The sequence below is a fragment of the Syngnathus typhle genome, linkage group LG21, assembly GCF_033458585.1.
Source record: "Syngnathus typhle isolate RoL2023-S1 ecotype Sweden linkage group LG21, RoL_Styp_1.0, whole genome shotgun sequence".
NCBI lineage: Eukaryota > Metazoa > Chordata > Actinopteri > Syngnathiformes > Syngnathidae > Syngnathus > Syngnathus typhle.
The window spans coordinates 6057502-6080181 of record NC_083758.1 but is presented as its reverse complement, the minus strand read 5'-3'; the positions used below and the strand labels follow the sequence as shown (position 1 = coordinate 6080181).

General features: G+C 44.3%; 1 long non-coding RNA gene across 1 annotated transcript in view; it reads right to left on the bottom strand.

The window, feature by feature from the left end:
* Window positions 1-21872, bottom strand: part of LOC133145404 (uncharacterized) — a 44637-nt gene extending 22765 nt beyond the window's left edge. The window contains exon 1 of the long non-coding RNA XR_009710898.1: window positions 21858-21872. This is a non-coding gene — a long non-coding RNA (uncharacterized LOC133145404). The remainder of the gene's footprint in view (window positions 1-21857) is intronic.
* Between the last annotated feature and the right edge of the window lie 808 nt (window positions 21873-22680).

Sequence of the window (22680 nt, the reverse complement as noted above, 5' to 3'; positions counted from 1 at the left end):
CATCACCCAACTTAAAATAACACCGGAGGGAACAAAGAGAACGGGGTTAGCGTGTCGTCGTTATTAATTGTCCAATGGATGAATATCCCATTACAGTTGGACTGAGGAATTGAGACGGAGCGGGGGGTTATCTCGTGATTAATGCTAAGTTCGCGCAATGCGTGATTAATTTCCAAGCGCGAGTGGGTGTTTAATCACGGGCACATGCGATATGATCAATTATAGGGTGGAGAAAAAGAGCTGGATGATTAGACTACCTTTCAGCGGACGGAACATATGTCAGCCGAGGTTTAGTTGCTTCACTTGTAACTTGAGGTAAAAATGACAAATGAAACCACGGAGGCTCGACTAAATGGTGGGCTAAAAAAAGATGGACTTAATAAAAGGGCTCATTCACTTTATTCTTAGCTATGGTATCGTAAAAGATCCTTTCAGCAAAACACCGCCTGCATTGGAATGTTTGGCTTCTTGCTCTGACAGCCGCGTTCCGCCCGTTAGCGGCTTAAGCTAGCTGCTGATTGACAGGATCGAGCAAATCCCTGAAGGCCCGATTTCTGAAGCGTCAAGATAGATGCTTCAAAAGTTCAACCTAGAGATTCAAACTATTTTCTCATCCAAGGCAACAATGGGCGCAACAAGCGCCATGTTATCAAAAATCCCCAGTTCCAGAAAAGCCTTGTTCCTCTTTTCCATCTGATTAACGTAAAATTGTATGACAGAATCAATTACCTCAAATCCACGGCCCTAATTGTGAATTTTTAAGGGCGCCGAAGTTGTTCTGTACATGGAGGGAAGCAAAGCCCCCAAACAACAACAACTCAACACGGGAGGATTCTTACATGGCGATGGAGCGACAGCTGCCTTATGGACTGCGCCACAGCAGTCCCACACCACAAAGCACGGCCATCTGGTACGTGAGGCAAGAGAAAGCAAATAGGCAAACTCTCCGACTGAGTTTGTGTGTTATGGAGTCCTTGTGCTCACATTGAAGCACATTTCACACTCTTTGGTCTCCTGTGTTTCTCGGCTGCTCCTTCTCCAAACTAAATGGATACAAGACAGCAAAAATGGACAAATTCTCCCCGCCAAGCAAGATGTTAGGTTCAATAAAGCAGCACTTTTGTAAGACTCCACTTCAAAAGGCAGGATTGACGCTTTTTGCTCGCCGTCCCACATACGCCCTCTAAAAAAATTGTAACTATGAACTCCCGCCGACTACTCGAGAATTATTTGAGTTTCAAAGGATGCCAACTCAAAGGTTTCGTCAAAAAAGGAAATATGCTAAACGCTATTTAACAGTGCCCGTTATTATTTTGCCCATTATTTTGTGGCTTCTGTTTTTTTAGTTCATTCATCACTCTTCTGTCACGGTGAAGTCAAATCATAAAACGGAGAGGAGAAAAAAAAAATCCTGTCATCACTTCTGCCACAAATGGAAAAATGGAAATGACCATCACTGCAGGAAATCTAATTACAATAAGTGAAGACTTGCAAGCCTTGGTAGAGCTTGTTAACCTCCTGTCAAAGACAACCAATCAGCATACTGATGCAATTTCTGCACAATATTTTGCTTCAGGAACCGCCAAGTTAAATGTTATTCGAAAATCTCACTCTCCGCGGCCTTCCATTCCACTTCCTGTCATCAACGCCGTTATTATTTGAAAGCGGAATTGCGGCAGTCAATCAGGGGTTAAAGCGTCACGTAGCCCGAGGTCTTCTGCCAGTGTAATTGAAGCATCAGTTGGCGGAAAGGTCACACGAATCTACGCAAAAGGTGATAGTACACTCATAACCGTTGTGCGTCATTTTTCCTGACCTTCTGCTCTGTTATTGCGCATATATGTCCCACATTCAGTGGCAGCCATTACTGGTACCTTTAGAATATAATTACACAATTGAGAATAGAAGGGCCGGGGGTTAATGCGAGATGTTGTTCAACCCACAAATACTCATAATAACAAAAGAGAAGGTTGCGCTTCCCTCAAGAGCTCTTACGGCATTAGCGCTGCCCTTGAGTACGAAAACAAAAGTCTTAAATATGTCCGCGTCGATGGCATCTGCACGACAAATACAGGAGTGACAACTTTCGAGGACTATGAAACATTTTGAAAAAAACAACAAATAAATGAAATTTGGAAATTGTTGGCACAATTGAGCCCTTATTTTTCTTTGCACAGAAAGCTAGCGAGTATACAAAAAAGCTGCGTGTTTACATTAGCGTGCTAACCGCTAACTCAACATGAAATTTAGCTTCCTGTTCATTTAATATGATATATAATATACATGATTTAATAACATGAATTTAAATGTGTTTAAATTATGTGAGAGGGGTTACACTCACTTATTAAAAAAAAAAAAAAGGAAAGTGGGTCTCAAAGATATCACCTGCAAAAATGCAGGTATGTTATTTACGTCTCCATTTCTAAAACTGGACAAGAACGGTGTCGCGGTAGATCCCCGAGGGACGCGTCACGTTTCACCTTGTGACACCGGCAAGGTCCCGAAGATAGATGAGCGCGTAATCGTCCGTGTTCAAGCATTACCGGTGACGCATTGTTGGTGGTCGGCACCCGATGAATCATTTCCAAGTTCCGAAACTTGACGGCGGGGCACGCAAAACGCGCAGTTGTTCCCCAACTAAAAATTATTTTTTCATTATTTGTTCAAGCTTTGTGGATGGCAAAACAACAACATAGCGCTGGAGTTTTCTTCCTAGCAAGGAGATTTCAAGAACACCAGCTGTTGGCGTATACTAATTAAAAGCGTCTACGCTCATTAGAAGACGTGTTGCTTCCGTCGTTGGGTTTTCAAGTTTAGTTTACTGTAAAACCTCTTATGGAATACAACTTATAACCGCACTTGTTAGTTTATTGTTATTTTTGATAATAAACATAAATCTGAACTGCCTATGCTCAAATGATTCCCTTGAATGTGTTTTAGTTCAACGTTGATCAAAAACAGCACAGAATTATTTGAAAGTGTATAGAATTAATAAGCGTGACTTTGCATTCTCCTCAGGACATTTCTTCCGACTCCATGCCTGTAAATGGATGATGTTTTTTTTTGCGCACGCACATACACATGCGGAGCCACACAAAGCAGGGTTTTATTGATTTGTCGAGCGCCGTGGTCGAGCAGACCCGACTGGTCTTGCCCCCTGGGTTAGACACACAATCGGCAGAGGATGTGCTGCTTCTAAACTGTCCCTGGGCACCATTTTAAATCCCCGTAGATGCCTGATATTGATTTGAACTATTTCTCTCAGCCCCAGCATCTCCTCCACCTCCATCATGTCATCTTTTGCTTCTTGTCTTTTTTTTTTTTCCCGTTCCCCATACAGTCTCTGTTGTCTTGAGTCTTGTTCCCAGAGGAAATTCGGAGATAAATAAAAGACAGGCATCTTTAAAATTGCAGCTGCCGAAGATGAAAAGAAAGGGAGGCAGGGAGGGGGGCAAAAAAAAAACAAGCTAGCATGACAAGAGTCAAATCTACTTACTGTTGTGGCAGAGGCAGGAAAGCATTGTCATGCAAAAAAAGGGTTGCGGGAGCGGCAGAAAAGAAAAATGCCAGTTTGATTCGAATGCATCAGGGCCTGTCATTGCAAAGCAAATAGCCACTTCCGCCAGCCGTTATGTCTCTGTCAAAGCATGTTCAATCACGTGTGGAATATAAAGTCACACCGTATATGCGTCGGCGGCAGAGGTCGGTCCAGATATACCGGGAGAGGGAGACCCCCGGGGGCAATAAATACTTCGACTCGGTGTGAACGATTAATCGAATTCAAATCGCCGTTGTCATCATACTGATTGATGGCGGCAGATCGTGCCCTTTCATTAGCTGGCACGGCAAAGACAAGGCAGCCGTGGCTTACGGGCACAGACAACCTCACCGTGGGGCTGCGCTAATTAGGATGACTTTGGGAGACCAAAAAAAAAAGGGGAGGTAAGGTGAAGAGGACATGGCGGAGATAAAGGGGCGAATGTAGTAATAGCCCAAGTGGCGACGCTTTAAAAGATTTGCAAAAAAATATACAGGCGCATTTCCAAAGATAGATGTCCAGGAGGCTAGCTTTTAGCACAATCAGACAGGTCGCCGATGAGAGAGGCTTTCTAAAAATAATCCCCCCGTGTATGAAGCCGACAGGTACTTGGCAGCTGTTAGCTATGGGGCCGCGGGGTCCGAAATGTCATTCATCACTCATTACTCGCTGTGATTTTAACCGGACGAGAAGGCGGTTGGCGGGAAATGTTGCAGCCGTTTACCATAACAACGTTGTTAGCTCGCGGCCATAATTTCGTATATACTATATACATATATAGCCTGCATACGGAAAATCAATAAAAAAAAATGGCCGCCCACAAAAAAAAAAAAAAAAAAAAAACACCTTCTGACCTTCTAGTAGGAACCAGAACAATAAAAGCCAACGGCAACTTGCTAACAACAAACAGTTGCGTATTGCTTGTTAAGTCTCGATTTATTTGACTGGATTTAATGAGATTGTGTCGCTGGCCCGAGTATGTTTCAATGTTTGTGTGTGTCCGTTAGTGGCTATTAGCTTGTTATTCGGATAAATAGCCGAGCCGGAGTACCATTACCATTCGGGTCGAAGCGGTTTAAGTGACTTTTATTAACAGACTGTTATTGTAGTCGCTTGAAATGAACTAGTCGCCGATCGATAGGTGAAGACTGAACATGTAAAAGGGTTTCGCCTATGAAAGCCATTTTGCCAAATCACCGTTCAGCTTTGTAATGGGTTTCTTTAGCCGGCAGAGGACAGATGCCGTGTAGGCGTGCGACTTTCTCTGCCTAGAAGAGGCAGGACTGGCTACTTTGGCTGAGGGCCCCTTTGCGAGATACACACACAACACACACTGCACCGCATCTGGCTGCCTCTCGGCTATGTCAGTGCTCTGGCTGCCTCCTTCGGTAAATAACACCATTCATTATCTGCAAGAAGCCTCCGAAAAGAACCCCCCGTGTGGAATTGAAGAGCGTTTCACCAAACAACACCGGAAGCGGTCCAACATAATTACCCCTCGTGTTCACCGGCACAGTCGGTCCAAGTATGACCGGCGTGTCCCCCGTGTACGGCTCGGCTTTTTAAAATCCGAAACCGGTAAAAATCATTGTTGGCAACTGTTGAACTGCAGCAGCTTGTGAGTGAGTAAAGTGCTTTAAAAACAATGGGAACACAGACCAAAGCGAAGTTCCTTATTGAATTGAATTGAAATGCAATTAATGTGTTTTAGCCCCTTTGAAAAAAATCGTTTGTTACAGCGTTTTAATGGATAAAATAGAAATACTTTAGATAGTTGTAACAGTCTATTAAAAGCCAAATTCAAAACGTTTTGGGCAGATTGTAAACTAAAGTATAAGGTGTTGCAGAAGAGCATTTTGTGATGCACAGTTGGTCGTGTTCTCCGAACGCTCCCACGGCGAAAGTGTCGGCGGCTGCTCCATTTCGGCAGCTCGGTGTCAACGCGCGTGGCGGCCACCCAGGACCTAGCCTGATTCTTTCACCTCGACGCTTCACACGAGGTTTTTGCTTTGGTGAATGATGAGCCGTGCTCGTCTAGCGGGCTTCTGTCAGACGGCTCTCAAGGTCACTCGTCTTCATTTCAGACCGCTTTTTATTTTTTTACGTCACGCAATTTGTATCTTCAACATTTGGCCTCTTACCGAATATCTGTCATCATTTCTTACACTTAAGTCACTGGTGATGTATCTTTTGGGATGAGTCTATCTTTTTTTTTTTGTCAGAAAGCAAGCAAAGTTTTGTAAAATAGTTGGACTCAAAATTTAAAAAATAAATAAATAAATATTGGGGGGGGGGGGGGGAATATTAAACCGCAGTGGATTTACAGGTCGGACTGCTGAAAGGGAAATGCTCTGTGCGTCCTAGTTTATCTTGTTTTATTGAACGAAATGTGTTCTGAATGCAGCTCTTGTTTTGACCTAGTTTTCAACTTCCATAAAGTTCGAAATAACAAAAAAACAATAACATATTAGACGTTATAGATGCTAACTAATGCATCGCTACGGTTATATTTATTCAATTTTGGACACACAAAACAATATTTATCTCGACAATGTGACCTTTTCCCTTCTTTACAAAAAAAAAAAGCCCCACTATATTCCCCTATTTCCAAACCAAATAGTGACTGTCAGATAAATATTAATGGGATCAAGCTGCATTGGGATTTTCACCAAGGGACCGCTATGAATTTTTCATCCACGGCAAAACTGCAGCCGCGCTTTGGGACCTGTTCAAGGGATCCGAGTGAACTTCATGTCAGGAGTGGGATGATGTTGCGTTTAGACGCTACAACCCGAGCCGTGACATTGTGGGAGGGGATGGCCGACAAATGCACGCTCAGTATTTGACTTGCTTTGCGCCGCCCACTTTTTTCTTCCCCCTACAACAAGGTGCGAGGTCAGACAGTGAGAAAATGAGATATCAACCAAGTCGAGGGCATCCCATGATATACATTGGCCATATTTGGGTGTGCGTCTTGTTTGCGAGGGGGGGTCACGATTTATTTGTGTACATCATTTAGCAACACAAAAACGTACAAAATGTGTACGTACGAAGAAAAAAAACTGTCTTCAAACTTTACAGGATCCTAATAATGTCGTTTTTCTCGCTTTGTGGTGTTTCGGGCGACTCGATTCCTACTTCCCAAAGTAGTTTGTGTAATGCGCTTGGCACACGAAGCAACAGCTCACCAACAGCGGCGGCGGCGACATTTAATACGACGAGCCGCTGTGAACAAATGAGCCCGAACCGAACGCGGTCGCGCCGTTGTGTGAAGCTTTGCCACCAATCTCCCTGGGAGTCGCGCTAACTTTCCCTAAAGACGCAAAGCGAGCGAGGGACCCGATGCGGGGCCTATAAAAACGGCGATTAGAGCCGCTCCTCGGAACAAGCTTCCCGCAGAAACGGCCACGCGACAATCTGTTCTTCCGCTGCAATTACACAACACACATGCTGTTGCTTTGTAATGTTCACTCTGACCCCGTGCTGGGTGAAACGAGGAATTCTTACTGATCTACTCGCGACGACTTCTAAACAAACATTCTACACTTGGCGCGAGAAGCATTGAGGACAAAGCCACGGAAGATTTGAACTAAATATTAACAAGGTAATGCAAAATGAAACACGACAAGTACCCCTAATATATTTTCTCCCCTCAAAACCCTCCTAAAAAAATTTTGTATAATCATTTGCCTAGTTAAAATTAACTTTGAAACACTTTTAATTGCCGTTCAAAGTTTGCAAGGCTTTTCAAGGACAATCCAAAGCGCCTGCTTTCCGATTCTGCTGTCGATTCTTTGCCGTTTGACTGCGTGCCAACTTGTTTGGGTTGAACAACAACATACGTTGATCAAAGTACAAAAACGCAAATTATACGTTTTCATCAAACAAAAACAAATTGATCATACGTAAGACGGTGTTCAAAGTATAATGGAAAATAGCGAGGGGCCATATTGCCCACCTCTAATGAGATCCAGCTTTACATTTTATTTTTTTTCCTTGAGCCACAATCATCAATTTAAATTGAACCGTCGGAGGCTTCGATACGCTCGCCATATGTTCTGCTGTGCTCGGGAAATTTGCCGTAATGTAAATTAATTTGTGAAAGAAAGCTTTGCAAAAGTATACCAACACGTTAGGGAACTTATGTTAAAAGCTTTCGTTTAAATAAATGGAAACGTCCGGAAATACTGAAATTGGGCGGACTCATTTTTTTTTTCTCTAGCTATATAGATTTTTGGAGATATTAACTTTTTATTCAGTGGGTGATATCTAATCACACCTATCTCCACGTGTCTCCAACTCACCCACTGCTTTCCTGATCAGACTTTCGGCGCCGCTCCTCGAATCGCCACAAAGAGTCAATTTACGTCCCGGAACTTTTGCCTTAATGGTTACCACCCGTGGAAGCGAGGTAATCATTGTGCGTGACCAGATTTAGAGACATCTCGGCGAGGGGCGCGCTTATTTTTTAAACGAAGCCCATCTCGCGGCTTTTTTTTAATCAGAGCCACAGCGGATGCTCAATCAAGTCGCATTACTTCTGATGGATTCGCAGAATGGGGAAGCCATTGGGCTCAGTCATTTATGCAATCTCACCCACAGACTTTGGAATGAGATGCGAGGGAGGGGCCCTACTTTCTTCGCCGTCGACTTAATTGCAATTATTTAACTGTAAATGTGGCGTCGAATGAAAACAAAAAGAAACCTACGCGTCGACCTCCATTTTGAACCAATTGATTATTTCGCCCTTTGTGTCATAATAACCTTCACTTCATCTGTTGCGTTATCATAACAATAACCAGAAGGTACTGATACGTCTTTCGGGACTACGCGCTTGGGAATACGTGAGCAAATATCCAGAAAAGACTGATGTCTCCAGGGATGGCAAATCAAAGTCATTGTTTTTTTGGAATGTGTGCTAAGCTAACGAGTCATTTTTGCGAACACTATTTCGCCTGCTGTTGATTCCAAGTCTGCTGTATAGTTTAACGAAAGGTTACATATAACTGATTGCTTTAGGAGTACCTTTAGGTTCGCACTGGATGATTGTCAGTTCATATGTATGCACTGTCGCTTTTCAGAGTGCTTGAATGCTACTGGCCAACCTTTGCCTGTCAATATCTCTCCCACGACCCTTTTCTCCTCTGGCAGCCCCCAAGACCATATTTCTGCCGTCAGTTCACATCCAGAACGGGAAGGAGCCAGCTGGCTTCCATCTTCGTCGCTAGCCAGAAAGCCATAGGGCTCTTTGAAACTGAAATTCCAAGCCAGAAGAATCACGTTGGTGTCGCTGTGCCAAATAGCAAAGAGCCATTAAGCTCTTGATGCATGGTGGAGCAACAAAAGAGCATGAAATGGGGGGCGAGGGGGACGACCATTTGTCTGTTTTATTATGATAATTGAAGGTGAAATGTTTGGTCCAAAAATAAGATTCCGATTTCTATGCTCAGAAACACACCGACTTGTTCAACTTTCAAACGCATTCATTTGAATAATCGCTTCCTCTGTGAGATAACCAGCCAATAAAATGTGGAGGCGCATGCGGCCGAGTTCCTTTCCAGGAATCCGGCTTTGAATGATGTCCTGCGTAGCTTCATGCAGATAAGACGGCAAAGCGCAGCGCTTCATCCCAGCAGTCAAATGGGATCCGCTCGTTTGCTTATTCGCTCTTCCTGCGGCTGACACTGACCGGAAACATTGTCACCAGGCAACTCTGGCGAGTCCAATTCCATGTCTGCTACGCCTGCCATGATGAGTCCGCCTTCAAAGCGAATCTTTCCTCCGTGTTACGATAAAGTTTACGAAGGCTTTTTCGGATTAACCGCATTGTTCGATGTTGTCAACGCGGCTTCTCGGACAGCCCCGCACAAAACATCCGAGCCCAAAATCGGGAGTGCGTCTTTAAAAAAAAGCCTGTATAGAAGTAGTCAGAAAATCTCCCAAGGATTTTTGGCTCTTACAAAGATCAAACCCGCGTTGCCAAAGGGCCGCTATGAAAGCTCGGCGTTTGAAACGCAAGAGAGCGGGCGAAATATAAGCAAGGCGAGGCTGAATGGCAATTTCAAAGCTTTCTCTGTTGTGCGAATGCTTTTTGTGCGGGGTATGCCATGGCGATCAATTCAGTACATTTCCGCCTTTTGTTGCCGTTTTGACTTTTTGAAAATGATTACGGGGAAAATGATTGCCTTAAGGTATCTGGACTGAGCCCTGCTGTGATGGACGTAATTGACACCCCGACCCTCGAACCTTTATTCCACAGGCACCAAATACTCTTGTAACTTGTTCCACGAATGACCTAGATCTGGTGACTGAGATGATGACATCATTGAGACTGATTCCGGCAAACTATGAAAACAGGGTTTACCCATTGTATGGCTATTACAAAATCCAAAACCACTTTGACCCAAGACTAGTCGATGTCACGCTCCAAAGACTACCAAAGTCAACTAGACTATACAATCTCTAATATGAGTCTTAATGGATTCAATTCAGATAACCCAATTTATTACTGTCAACTCCTACCAAAAAAAAAATCAAAAAATAAGATGCAACGCTACAATGTAATTTCCAAGTGATGTCAGATGATGACATTGTCTATGCCACTGCCTGGTACCCATTAAGTGGCAAGGAAACGGGGCGCCGTACAAATATAACACTTTGGGAGCGGGTGGAGGCGGGCTTAAAAATGCCACAGTGGATTAATTCACCTGCTGCCAAGGCGGTTTAGATGTGCCACCCCACAGCTGTCCTCACTAGCTTTGATGTGTTAGGGCAGACGCGTAAAACTTGGAGGGACCACAGGGGAGAACCTGGCAAGAAAGTCCAGATTGGAGGGGCGTGCTTGTGATTGACAGCACCTTTTCTTCTTCTTCTCCCTTTTTGCGTTTGATCAGTCATGGAAGAAACATGATGGGACAAGTGAGCACCTGTGTAGCTAGGAGACCGTCCCCATGGAGACCACGCCGCCGAGCAAGTGAATCAGGAGAGCCCGGGAAGTAGTGCGCGGACTGTTCCCGCGGGTGCTTGAAATTCGACCGCATCGATCCAATTAATTTATTTTGGGTCTTGCAGGGGGCGGAGCCAGACATTGTGGTGGTCAGAGTGGCACAATGACTCACTAAGGTCTGGTCGTAAGCCGGTCAGTGCTCTTAAAAATGAATAAATATGTATTGTTGTATTGAAAATGACAACTCATAAAAATCCACAAAACGACAGCATGGCAAAGACAGTGTGTAAGTGTTTGACAGAGCATCAGAAGAGATTAAGCGTGGTGATTTGTATTCACCACCCAAACATGTCAGTCGTCAGTAAAACAAAGGCAGCTGCTCCTCGGCGATACTCAATATCAGCCCCGGCTTGTTTGTCGTTTTTAAATTGCGTTTCATGCCAAATGTACTTCTTAATGTGCAAATGTTTTTTCCCCAAGAAAGCAGCGAAAACAAAGATACCAGACGCTCATCTTGCCACCCACACTGCGGCACAAACAGCTTTACTTTGTCACCGCAAATCAGCCTGACAACTCTAAACTCAACTCTTAGTTGGTCTTGGAAGAAGTGCAGACATATAATCGCGATGAGTGGGAAGTGGATACGAGTACAACTCTCGCTTTCCTCCGAGCGCTGATATCCACTACGCCAGCTCAAAGGAAAAAACCTTTTCTGTGTATTTAGCTTCAAGTACTTGTCCTTCACGTTGCAGCACAATGCAGCGTAATCGGGTCAATCTGCATTATATTATTTCCAGGCATGTACAAGAGCAGGTTTCTGATCATATCTGATCTGTTTTTTTCAGCTTTGTTGACTCCGTAGCAGCAAAGTAGTCCGAGATTTGTCATCGAGTCTAATCGTCGCGACAGTTAGCGTTGGAAATTAAAATGTATTCGAGGATTTTTGACCCTTTGAGTGCGGGAATTTAAACATCTCGAAGATATTTCAAACGGAAGTTATTAGCAGTACCTTAAAATCTGCTGGGATGTCAACAGGGAGTCAGTGAGCTGATGCCAAACTCTTCATGAACTGCAGTAAGATGCTGGAGTAAATTTTATACACACACGGGATGCAACAAAACCGAAAAAGACGATTTCTTTCTGACTCAACTATTTGATGTCATAACAGCGGGCGTTCATTCACCATCCGTAGGCTGAGAAAATCTCACCGAAGCGTTTCCTCTTCGCACCTATAACGCACACCTTTGCGTAGTTTTCTTTAAAAAAAAAAAAAAAAAAGATTTCATCCAAGGTTACCCTGAACGGTCATTTCTCAAAGGCCTCGGCAATTTCCCACTCACAATCGCTGGAGCGGCGAAATTGTTGTGGCCGACGTGCAGTCTCTAAATAAGCTTTGGCAGAACAGTTCTGACGCTCAGAGCGTTTCGGGTTGGCCAGTCGGGAACAAATGACAGACGACAAGGATGGAATGCGCGCCAATGCGTGTGTGCATGTCTTGGCCCTCAATATCGTTTCATGCTTGGTTGAAACATCATTGGGCATCTGGACGCCCCAAAAAAAATTTTGTATTTTTTTAGTGGCACTGAATAAACAAGACCTATGGGAGGAGAAAACAAACGATACTCAACAGGTAACCTAAACTGGGTTAGCTAAGCTAGCTAAACCAGTGGATCTGGCAATTTATAAACACACATTACAGGCTACAGTGAAATTTGACTGTCAAACAGTCCGACAAAATGAGAACATTACTTAAGGATGACTGCCTGTGAATAAAAACATTCATTTTGATCATTTAAACACAGTAATGACGGTATACAAACACGGCTTTTACTGCTTTACCAAAAGCGCCGCGCGGGAAATGAATCATTTCCTCTCTTGAAGTCTCACAAATGAAAAGGCAAAAATAAAAAGCAGGCTGAAAAGCAAATCAGACCTTCACTACCACCGCAGGCTCGTAAATGATGTGTTGCTATCGCTGACTGATTGCTCATTTCCATCGCCGGCGACTTTATGAGGCTTGATGGTTGAACATGTAAAATGCATGAAGGTGGTATAGCCGCACTACAGCGTTGTCTTGATTGGCTAATTAAACATTCTACTGTTAGTTTATGCTCAACTTAATGAGCGCCATGTTGTCATCTTAAAGCACATTCCAACCTCCCGTCATGAGCACAGAATGGTCGATGCCGTTGAGAGGCTGAACTGAAATTGTTCCTATGCTTCAGTTTGTTGGATACTAAATTCTGTATTTATGAATCGCAAAAACATGTCAATCACCTATTTTTTTGCACGTATCTAATTTTTGATAATTTTATTTTGTTATTTTAATTGTTTTCAGCCCCGCCATTTTGTTTTCTTTGCTGCGGCACGTGAGGTACCAAGAGAGCTGGATAAAAATGCTCCGATACTACAACACAGATACAAAAACTAAGATTGTGAACTCCTGCCTTTAGACCCATTAAACAAAGACGACTTTTCTTCTCAGTGGTCTAGAAAAATAGCAAATAAACCGAAATGCGACTTAAGATATTTTTTCCCGTATGTGCTTGCCGTCTGTTATTTATTATTTGCGAAACGGCTTCGACCTATCTCACGAGCCTTCGACACGTGACCCCCTGCGTGGCACGTGCGCACAAACACAGTCCTCGTGTGTCCAAATATGTCTTTCAGATGTTGAAAAACAAGATAAGGGTGGGCAGGCTTTGACCCCCTCGGTGTTAATCCACTCAATACGGCGCCGCAGACACAAACACACACGGCGGAGAGTTTATTCAGCTTGCATCCGGCCGATGTGAGAAGCAGCCAAAGAAGGTAAAGAGGCTTAAAGTCAATAGGTGTGTCGGGAACATTTCAAAATGGTGCTGATGGAAACTTTATTTGGATATTCTCACACCAAAGTACCCCTGTCATTAAGAGAACGGCAATTTCCTAATGACATCGGTTGGAATGGCGTTCCATTTGCGCATATTTGTTCCGTTTGCATGGTATAATTACAAAACGGCGTGGCGATAGCCAGATGCGATGGTAATCACAAGTCGCGAACGATCATGACTGACTTTGTTGTTTTTGGCGAGTCGTTACAACCCAGATTGCTTTTCCGATGTATGCCAGGCTGTTAATAGTCGACAAGTACTGTGCAGTTGTGTTTTATTTGCGCAATTAGTATCGATGGTGTCGACCTCGGAGAGGAATAAGCAGCCTTGAGTGAGGGAGGAATTTGCTAGCATGTGATGCGTAAAGGAACTACGAAAGTGACTTGTAATTTAACCCAGATGACAAAAGTATCGGGACAAGAAGGTTGAACGGTTTCGATTGTACATCTAATGTGACAATTGTGCTCGGTGATACGATTTAGCGCTTGTGGCTTTTTTTTCATCCCGTAAAAGTTCCAATTAAGGAAGATGTTTCACAAAATGTCATGGACCGTGTACATTGGGCAGGCTTTTCTACTAATTTGTACAATCTGTGATAGCAGTGTGGGAACCACGGCGTCATTTTAAATTGTCTCTCAATGAAGTGCAGTGGGAATCGATTTATTTGTCTGGTAAAAATCTTTTCAATGTTGATTATCCTGAGAGCCCTTGAGGCTCACTTGAGGCCCACTTGAGGCTTTAATGTTCTATGGCGCCAATGGAACCCAAACCTTGGCTCTATTTCACTTGCTTTGTGGTTTTACAAAACATGCGAGTGTTGCTTTAACCTCTCCTCAATATTTATAGGCAGTAAATAAACCAACAATAAAATCAGCCGGCTCCCAGCGCAGTGCCGACCTCCACCAAGTCCTGCGGAACACACTTTAATGGCTTCTCGGCTAATGCTACGTGCCTCGAGCGTGTTTATTGACTACCGGGACGTTTTTTTCCCGCTTTTTTTTTTCCCGCTGCCAAGAGTAAGCGAGTCTCATCGGCTAACCTTGGTTTACTTTACAAACATGGCCTCGGTTCATAATCAGCAGGCGGAGGGATCTCCAAGTATTTTCAACTCGCAAAACTTCAGGTTTGTTCATCTGAGCCCGTGTTATCGTTTGTCCTGCTTGTCCCTTTTTTGTGTGCATCCACTGCATTTGCATCCGTACGTATGAGTCGCGAGATTTGGATTATCTAAATGGACCCAGGTGGCGCTGGGCTGGAACCAATCAAACAGAGCCTCTGTGATAGGAGTCCACACACACATGCAAAAAAAGTGATTTTTCTTTACTTTGCCACACACGAGCGTTTTCAATAATCAAATTGTCACAAAGATGTCGCCGTCGTCTCAAAGAGCCTTTTACCTTGACGTCGGAAATCCGACATTTCAAAGCTGCCTTAATTAAAATCCCCCAAAAAGTCCTGACAGGAAAATGTCTTATTTTTCTATTTGAACCGCCTTTTGTTTATCCCGGCATCTGTATCAAATGATGCCGTCCAGCTGTTATCCCACATGGCCGCCGAGGAGGAGAGTCCCGTTTTACCCGTGCACACAGATTAAGGGTGGACACGGCAAAAGAAGCAGTTGCGCTGCTAAATGTTTCATGCGGCATGAATTTAGAATCCGCGCATCCCCCGAGGAAAGAACACTTGGAGATTGTGTCGGGTTACATTCCTGGAAAGACACCGGACTGAGTTCGTGTCACAAGAAGGAACGTGGAGGCAATAGCAGCGCGGCTAATCCTCATCTAAACACAAACGCGCGCTATTAGCGCAAGTCCACTCATGCGTATCACAAAAAGCTGATGATCTTGGAGTGTAATCCATCTTAAACAGCGGCTTTGCTGGTGTCATCAAACCCATCTCAAAGCATCTGCTTCTCTTTTTTGCATTTATTCCGGGGCATCAAAATCCATTTAGCCGTGTTTTCAAGCGCCCTAATTCAAATCAATAACAAATAAATCTCTCCAAATCTCCCGGGGGGGGGGGGGGGCTATTTGAGTGAGGAGATGGTGAGGAAGCAGCGGGAATTACATTAAATTAAGCCACAACTGCAGCACAGAATTAAACCTAAGTCACAAATGACGGCATCCATTACAATGTTTATTGGCGGGAAAGAATCCACCGGAATGGATTCATTGGCTATCCACGATCTTGATATATAGACGGTCTTTGGCACAGATAACATCAATGTTGACACAAACCATCCCCGAATTGACCGTTGCTGCAGTGCAGTGCTGATGTAATATTTCCGCAACACCTTCAGCCGTGACACAAATACCGAGCTGAGGCTAACCCGTGTCGACGTCAATCAAGAAGACCGCCAAAAAAAAAACTACAAAATGTTCTATTCACGTCATGTCGTCTAGTTGTTGGCTTTGTTCTCCGCGCGTTGTATTTTTATGTAGCTGCCAAAGCTGTCAGAAGATCGCAACGGCAATGCCAATGAGGGCATCCAGACCAATTGGCCCTGCTGGGCAGTCTTTCAAGGCCACACAGATGCATCCCAAATGGGCCTGAATGGAGCTAGTTGGATTTTTTTTGGACTACTCAAGCAGAGTGCTCCAACATTAGCGGGCGTGTCATAGAGCCAGGTGGTACTCCGGGTAAAGTCACTTGATTATAATAATATAATATTAAATTATAGCAAGACAAAGAGTTACCAGAGTTGCAAACTTGTTAAGCTGAAAGTAAAAAATAGCATTAAAAAGAACTAACAAAGCTTGTGTGGGTTTTCCCGGCCTCAAAGTTAAATAGCAAACTTGTCTGTCTTTTAATGAGATGGTAAACATGTTTTCTAGATGGTTGCCACGACGACCGGCCTTTACATTGGAAAGTGCAGCTTTCATTTAATCATCAAACGTGCAAAACAACATTCCCCGCAGATTACCTTGGAAATAGACCACTTCGGTTTTTTTGTAGTCGACACTAAGGTGATCGTTAAATCAGTCGTTGTTGATTAATCGCCTCCAAAGACAAGCTCGCCTCTCCTCACTGTCCTTCATTATGGTCGCGCTTATAAAACCGGCACTACTGCGCAGTTTACGACTGAAATATCCGATTTTTATGACCGCAAAGCCTAGAAAATGTGCTTGTCGTCTGCTTTTAGTCAAAAACAAGTCGAGGCAAATCTCAATTTCATGCCCACACGCTCAAACAAACATGCACACACAACACAGCGTTTCACGTGCTTGAACTTTACCGTCCATTCTAGTTTGATTCGACTCCCGCGACCAGGCACTTTGCAAAGGGCAGGCAGAACAATATAGTGACATTTCATTTGGCTCATTCATTCCCTGTTTGCGGCTGGCTGGCGCACTACTACCAAGAGTGATCCCGACCGGGGTAGGCTAGCAGAGAAGCGGCTGTCCGCTAGACACGCCGACTGTGCCCAGTGGCGGATTAATGCGGTTACTATCGAATCCCTCGAGTTAGGAATCGATCGCTTCATCCGTGGCATGAATGCGTAAAGAAGCGGGGGTCCCGGTGATGCTTTTGTGCGACTGCTTTTACCTTTTGTGCGACGTTATCTAGCCAAGCAGCCTTTGTGTACTGTATGTTAACCCGCGTTAATTACATCTGCGGGCTTTAGGCGCCGTCGAATCCACCCTAATTTCATTTGGCTTGAGATTTGCGCATGCGGTTTTGACCACATGCTTCTGTCAATGAGCTCCGGATTGAATCGGGAAATGGCAACGTCGGTGTCGAGAAAGGTCATACCGAGTCGGTTAGCCAAAAGTAAAACCAAAGGACGTTTTTTTGCTAATAAACAAACAAATCTGGGCATCTTTTGAGTCAACACGGAGCCGCCGGTGATGGACTGGCCCATTTCTCTGCGACTCCCATCGTCTCTGAGTATTTATCTGTTTGTGAGGCCTCATCTTCCTCCTGGGTACAAATTGCAGATGCCATTTTGTGCGGGAGCTCGCAGCGCTGTCCGACACCCCTGTCACTCAAGAGCGAGCGTTATCATCGTCGCAAAGGGAGAGTCGGTGAATCTTTTCGCCTCCTTCTCCTTTAATCATCCAAGTCAAGCCAAGAGCGACCACTCCTCGTTTAACAGCCACCACTCAGCATCCGTTTTCATCAAGCCAATTAGCCGTACCTGGAGAGCACAGCCTCCAGTATCTGATGCAAACATCCAGCTGTGTTTGTATTTCATCTGAAACTTCCTTTGACACGTTTGTATTTGTGAGGAACGCTGGTTAGTAAATCTCCCTGGGCAATGCCTTTGTGGAAACCTGCTGTTGGATGCTTCCTGATGAAAGCGGGCTCCTTCAAGAAGGTTTAATCAAGGAAATTTAAGGCTTTGGGACACTTGATCATTTGCTCGGAGTAGAAAAAAAAACTTCCGCTGCTGTATCACGGGAATTCCAACTCTAGCATATGTAGAAGTGTGATGCTAGACTAGCTAAAAGCAGGTCAAAGTTGTGGCGTAGGTGCCGTATCGCGATTTCGAGAGTGGTGGGTGTCATCGTATTTTATTCATAAATATGACAACAATGTGGGACTATTCAAGAGTCTTTTGGAATTTTCAAATACAGAGCGCCAGCATGTGATGTTCTCACAGCGTCTTGCCGGACCCTAAGCAGCCCAAAGGCAACGAAATAAAAAATAACTCATCAAAGTTTTGTAGCGGTTACCAATCTGGATTTCATAAAGTATACATACATTTGATAGCACCGCACCAACCAGCATGCTCGTTGGAAGGGGAGGCAAACAAACCATCCCGCCGCTGTGCCAAAACGCTTCCGAATTCCAGGAACACTTTTGAGAAAACAAGATTAACAGTGGTGTTATTGTTAGCGGCTCAGCCGGGGCTTTAGATAATCATATTTGCGCTAAAAGCAACATCCGCGCACCGCATGCTGCTGTCAAGTCCTGAGAATGTTCCGCAGAATCCTCGCCATCTTTTAGAGGCTAAATAGTCGCAACTGTTAGCATTAAATATTGATCAGAAAACAGTTTAACGTACTGGAGTAGCTGTGTCGATACGCAAGGCGCGTCATGCCGCTGTGTGGCCTTGCCGCACAATATCAACGCTACACACGGATATAAAATATGAGCGAGGTCGCGATTGCTGCAGACTTCATCAGCGGAGAAGAAATGCATAAAATCAATCGTCATATCGAAGCATTTTGTGAAAACACGGCCACTGATTGGTAAATATTATGGCTTGGTTGTCATGGTTCTGCTAATAACCTGAAATAAGCACCAGTCTCATGATTTACTGGGGAAGTGTCACCATAAATATGTTTCCTCCTTGAGTCATCACAAGCAGAAAATACTGTCCGATCGGTGGCGTCAATTGATGAATCGTTTACACGTTCCTACATGGCTTGTAGCGATTTTACCTCCATGCCTGTATTAGCGGGTTAATTATACGAATGATTAACGGACTCAATTAGCAAATCGATAACACCCTGACGATGGTGCTTTTATGTTTTATTCTGGGGTAAGAAAAATGGATTTTTATTAACACAAATATTGCGGCGCCACAGGCAACAAAATGCCATCTATTTATATTTATAATTGAGCTCTCAGTGTATCAGTCACAAATATGACCTGGTGAAATCAAAACATGAGCAGCAATTTTTTTTTAAATTAATTTTAACTATTGAGATTCTTTTTTTTTTTTTTTTTTTTTTTTTAAACTTTCGGCTCGGCATACAGTACCCTTCTTCTTTTAAAGACCCTAATGTAGACAAAGACAGATGGTTTGAAAGAGAAGTGAAGGAGGCCATCTGTGTCCATGCGACGGACGCATCAGTCATCAGAAGAGGTAGTCGGCGGGCGACGTTACTTATCAGTCATTTACGGCGACGACCCGACATGTCATTCCGGACACTTGAACACTTATTCACAGCCCACCTCGTGACTCTAATGACTCTCGCTTGACAGCCAGGTGGACAAACGACCCACGCGTAACCTCGGCGACTCTCAAAGGGGTTAAGCGACGCTCTGGAGGTTAAGCGCCACGGACCTGCCTACCACTCGGTAAGATGATGATGAAGGAGGAGGCGACATGGAACATCTTGAGTGCGTGAGTCCATTTCAAAGTGGGTCATAGTCTTGATGCTGACTGTACTTTTCAAATAATGGCTTCATAATCACATAAAAAGCGTCGTTACCATGGCGACCGTGCAATTGTATCAGAAGCGGTGAACAGCTACTAGTTAATGAAGCGACTACTTCTATCTCTGCAGTCTAAAATTGCGCGCTGGGAAAATCGGCCGTCTTATCAGACTGCTCCGCCCCCCCCCTCGCAGCATAAAAATGGGCCAATTTAAAAGTACATCTTTATGTGAATCAGTGATAATGCGCAGCATAAATCCCCAGCCGCAGTCATAAGGTCAGCGGCTTACAGTTGTGAGAGGATTGCCGATGCGGCGCCGGCCGAACGCGTTGGGAATGTCGATCGATGCCGATGGAGCAAAATCATTTAACGGCCTCAGTGACATCCCTTCCATTACAAAAACTAACTTTCATCGGCCTACTCATAGAACAAGTCATCTAGCGTCAGTCCATCTTTGCATGTCTCTTCTTTTTATTTAATTTTTTTTACCCCCAAGCATTTATTTAGCGACTCTATTGCCAGCAATCGTGAACTGGCAAGCCACAGGACACAGCCAGAGTGTTGTTTTGAGCTAATCACAGGTATCATTGATCTAATTGCTTGTGCTGCCATTCCAGTTACTTTGGCGATTTAGGACCTCCACATAGAAAAACAAAAAAACAAGACACTGGCTTGGCTAAATGACACAGCGTTGTAATTAGTGCTATTAATTGTGTCTGCCTTGCAACGGAATGCCAAGATGGCTCCCGTGCTGAGGGCTTATTTGAAAGATTTAAAAAAAAAAGAAAGCTGCTATGCCAACAGCAGTAGTTGTTTTCAACTCAAATCTTTGTAGAGTCGGTTGTCTGTGTGGCTTTGTTTGCAGGGTTGGCATTTGTTAACGGAAGGCACTCGCAAAGTTGGCCAGTAAAAGCAATTTGGGGGCGTACGGCAAGGAAAAAGATAGCGCTAAACTAGATTAGCCGCCTCTTTGCACGATACGGCTAATAAGGCTCGCTGGCGTTTCTCACCCGCCGAATCAAAATAGATCGGACGGGATTGTTTGCCCGTGCTTTTTTTTTTTTTTTGCGCTTGGCTGTCAGGCGATTAAAATAAATTGAGGATTTCCGTTTGATTGGAACTTGGAAGGCCGAGCGTGTTGTTTCAAAAACGCGCGTGGGAAAGATGATAGCGGATTGCTTTCAGAGATCCCGATTTTTTGGGCAAGTCCACGTTACATTTTGTATTTATTATTTATTTTATTTATAATTTTTATTTTGGTTATTTATTATTTGTATTTATAATTTTTATGTATAATTTTTTACTGTCATTTTTTTTTTTTTTTAAATAACCTGAGGATACGGACTCACGTCCTGCATTCCTATTCCGATGAACAAAGAAGGTGTTGGTGCACTTGTGTGACGGACAGCGGCGCAAATTGTAAAAATGCACGCCGTTTGGATACTAGAGATGAACCCTTAGGCACGACTACGTTGGTGTTATAAATTGTGAGTCGGCCTACAGGATGCTAGTCTGGAGTGATCTTATAAACGACAAGGTGGTTGTGTGTGATTTAATATGCACGACGAGCCGACCGCCTGAAGAATCGAATCAAGCCCCGCCTCCCCCAAGCCCCGTTGCCGCGTGCGAATCTCACAAAGCTCCACGTCATTCATGTTTCCTCTACCAATACCGAGTCACATTACAGAGAAACAATGCCCACTGGTTAAGGAGCCTGTTCCTGCTCCACAAATGCTCTATTTATGGGCCTCAGACTGTGCCTTGCAGATTTAAAGCAACAGGAAAACACACACACACTGCAGCTTTGATTAGAACGCCGCTCATCTTTCGCTTCCAGGCGCATTTCCCCAAAAGCTCGCACGGACACATTGGGGATTTCCACACAAATATATTAATTACCATGCAAATGAGTTGGGGAGTCGTCGACTTAAAGCCTTTTGCCATACTTCATTTCAAAGCCCCGCAAAGGCAATTAATGGCGCCTTGTTCAGAAGAAAGAGAATTGCCAGCAAATAATTGTCAAAGAAACCCCCCCGATGGTAGCCATTGCGTCAGTGCAACACATAGCCCATAATAAGATAATAAAAGTTCTTTCATCAGGTGTGAATGGAGCAACAGAACCGAAAAAGCGACACAAAATCATTTCCGACGTGATTTGCAAGTGCTCCGCATTCAATTAAATTTTTTTTGGGGGGGGGGTTACAATCCATGCAAATGGACTACCTGCGGTGCTCAGCTGCGACGGATGCCGGAGCGAGCGGCAACCTGCTCCTATTGACTCGCGCAGAAAAGCACACCGCATCAATCAAACTCGCTCGCCGCCGTCAAATCCTAAGCGGGAAAGCGACGGGAAAAGAAAGGACGCCTCCGTGTTGAAAAATCCCAGCTAACCTGTCGCTATGGTGATTATCTCATATCGGATATGACTTCATATCTGGCATTGCAGGGGCTGAGAGGCAGGTGACAGGCTCTTATTGCTTGTTGGCAGCTCAAACTGAGGTAAAAGGAACAACGATGACGAGAAAAAAGCAATCCGACACATTGATGGCAATTATGACATTATTGTCTGGCGAAAATCACCATGTCACCGCTCCTCTTTAATTCCGAAAATAACTTGCTTAATTGATGTGGCCCGTGGCGGTGTGCCAAACGGCGGCAAATACACGCAAAGGCACCTGTTATCCATTTGTAAACGACAGCCTCCAAAACCGGCAGGGGAGGGGGGGGGACAGGTGGGCCGCTCTGTTCCCACGCGCTTGTTTACCTGGGATCAACATTTAGCCCTGCTGCTGGAAGAAATATTGTCCTCAGGCTCTGCCGTCATTAGTCCAATCGTGCCGTGCTAATTTCCAAAGGATGAAAATGATTTGCAAGAATCAGATGGCATCTGGAATAACAACATGGCTTCATTTTGGAAGGTGGGTGAATGAACGAACAAACGAACGAATTGCCACGTGATGATGAAATGAAAAAATGTTTTCAGGAGAAATGCAAGAAAATGACCAAAGACAAGACAGACTGATTGAACCGTGAGACTAACGCTTGCTCCTCTGCATCTTAAAGTTCTCCTGCTCTGAAGCTATCCCAAAAGCTCTCGTATGTTTTCTTAATCCGCCGAAAGAAAGTCAGAGTCGCGACTCGTGCCACCGTGGCTTTGTTCGCTTAAATCACTCAAGAGTCGGCCATGTTCAAAGCGCTCCTTGGTGGACTAGCC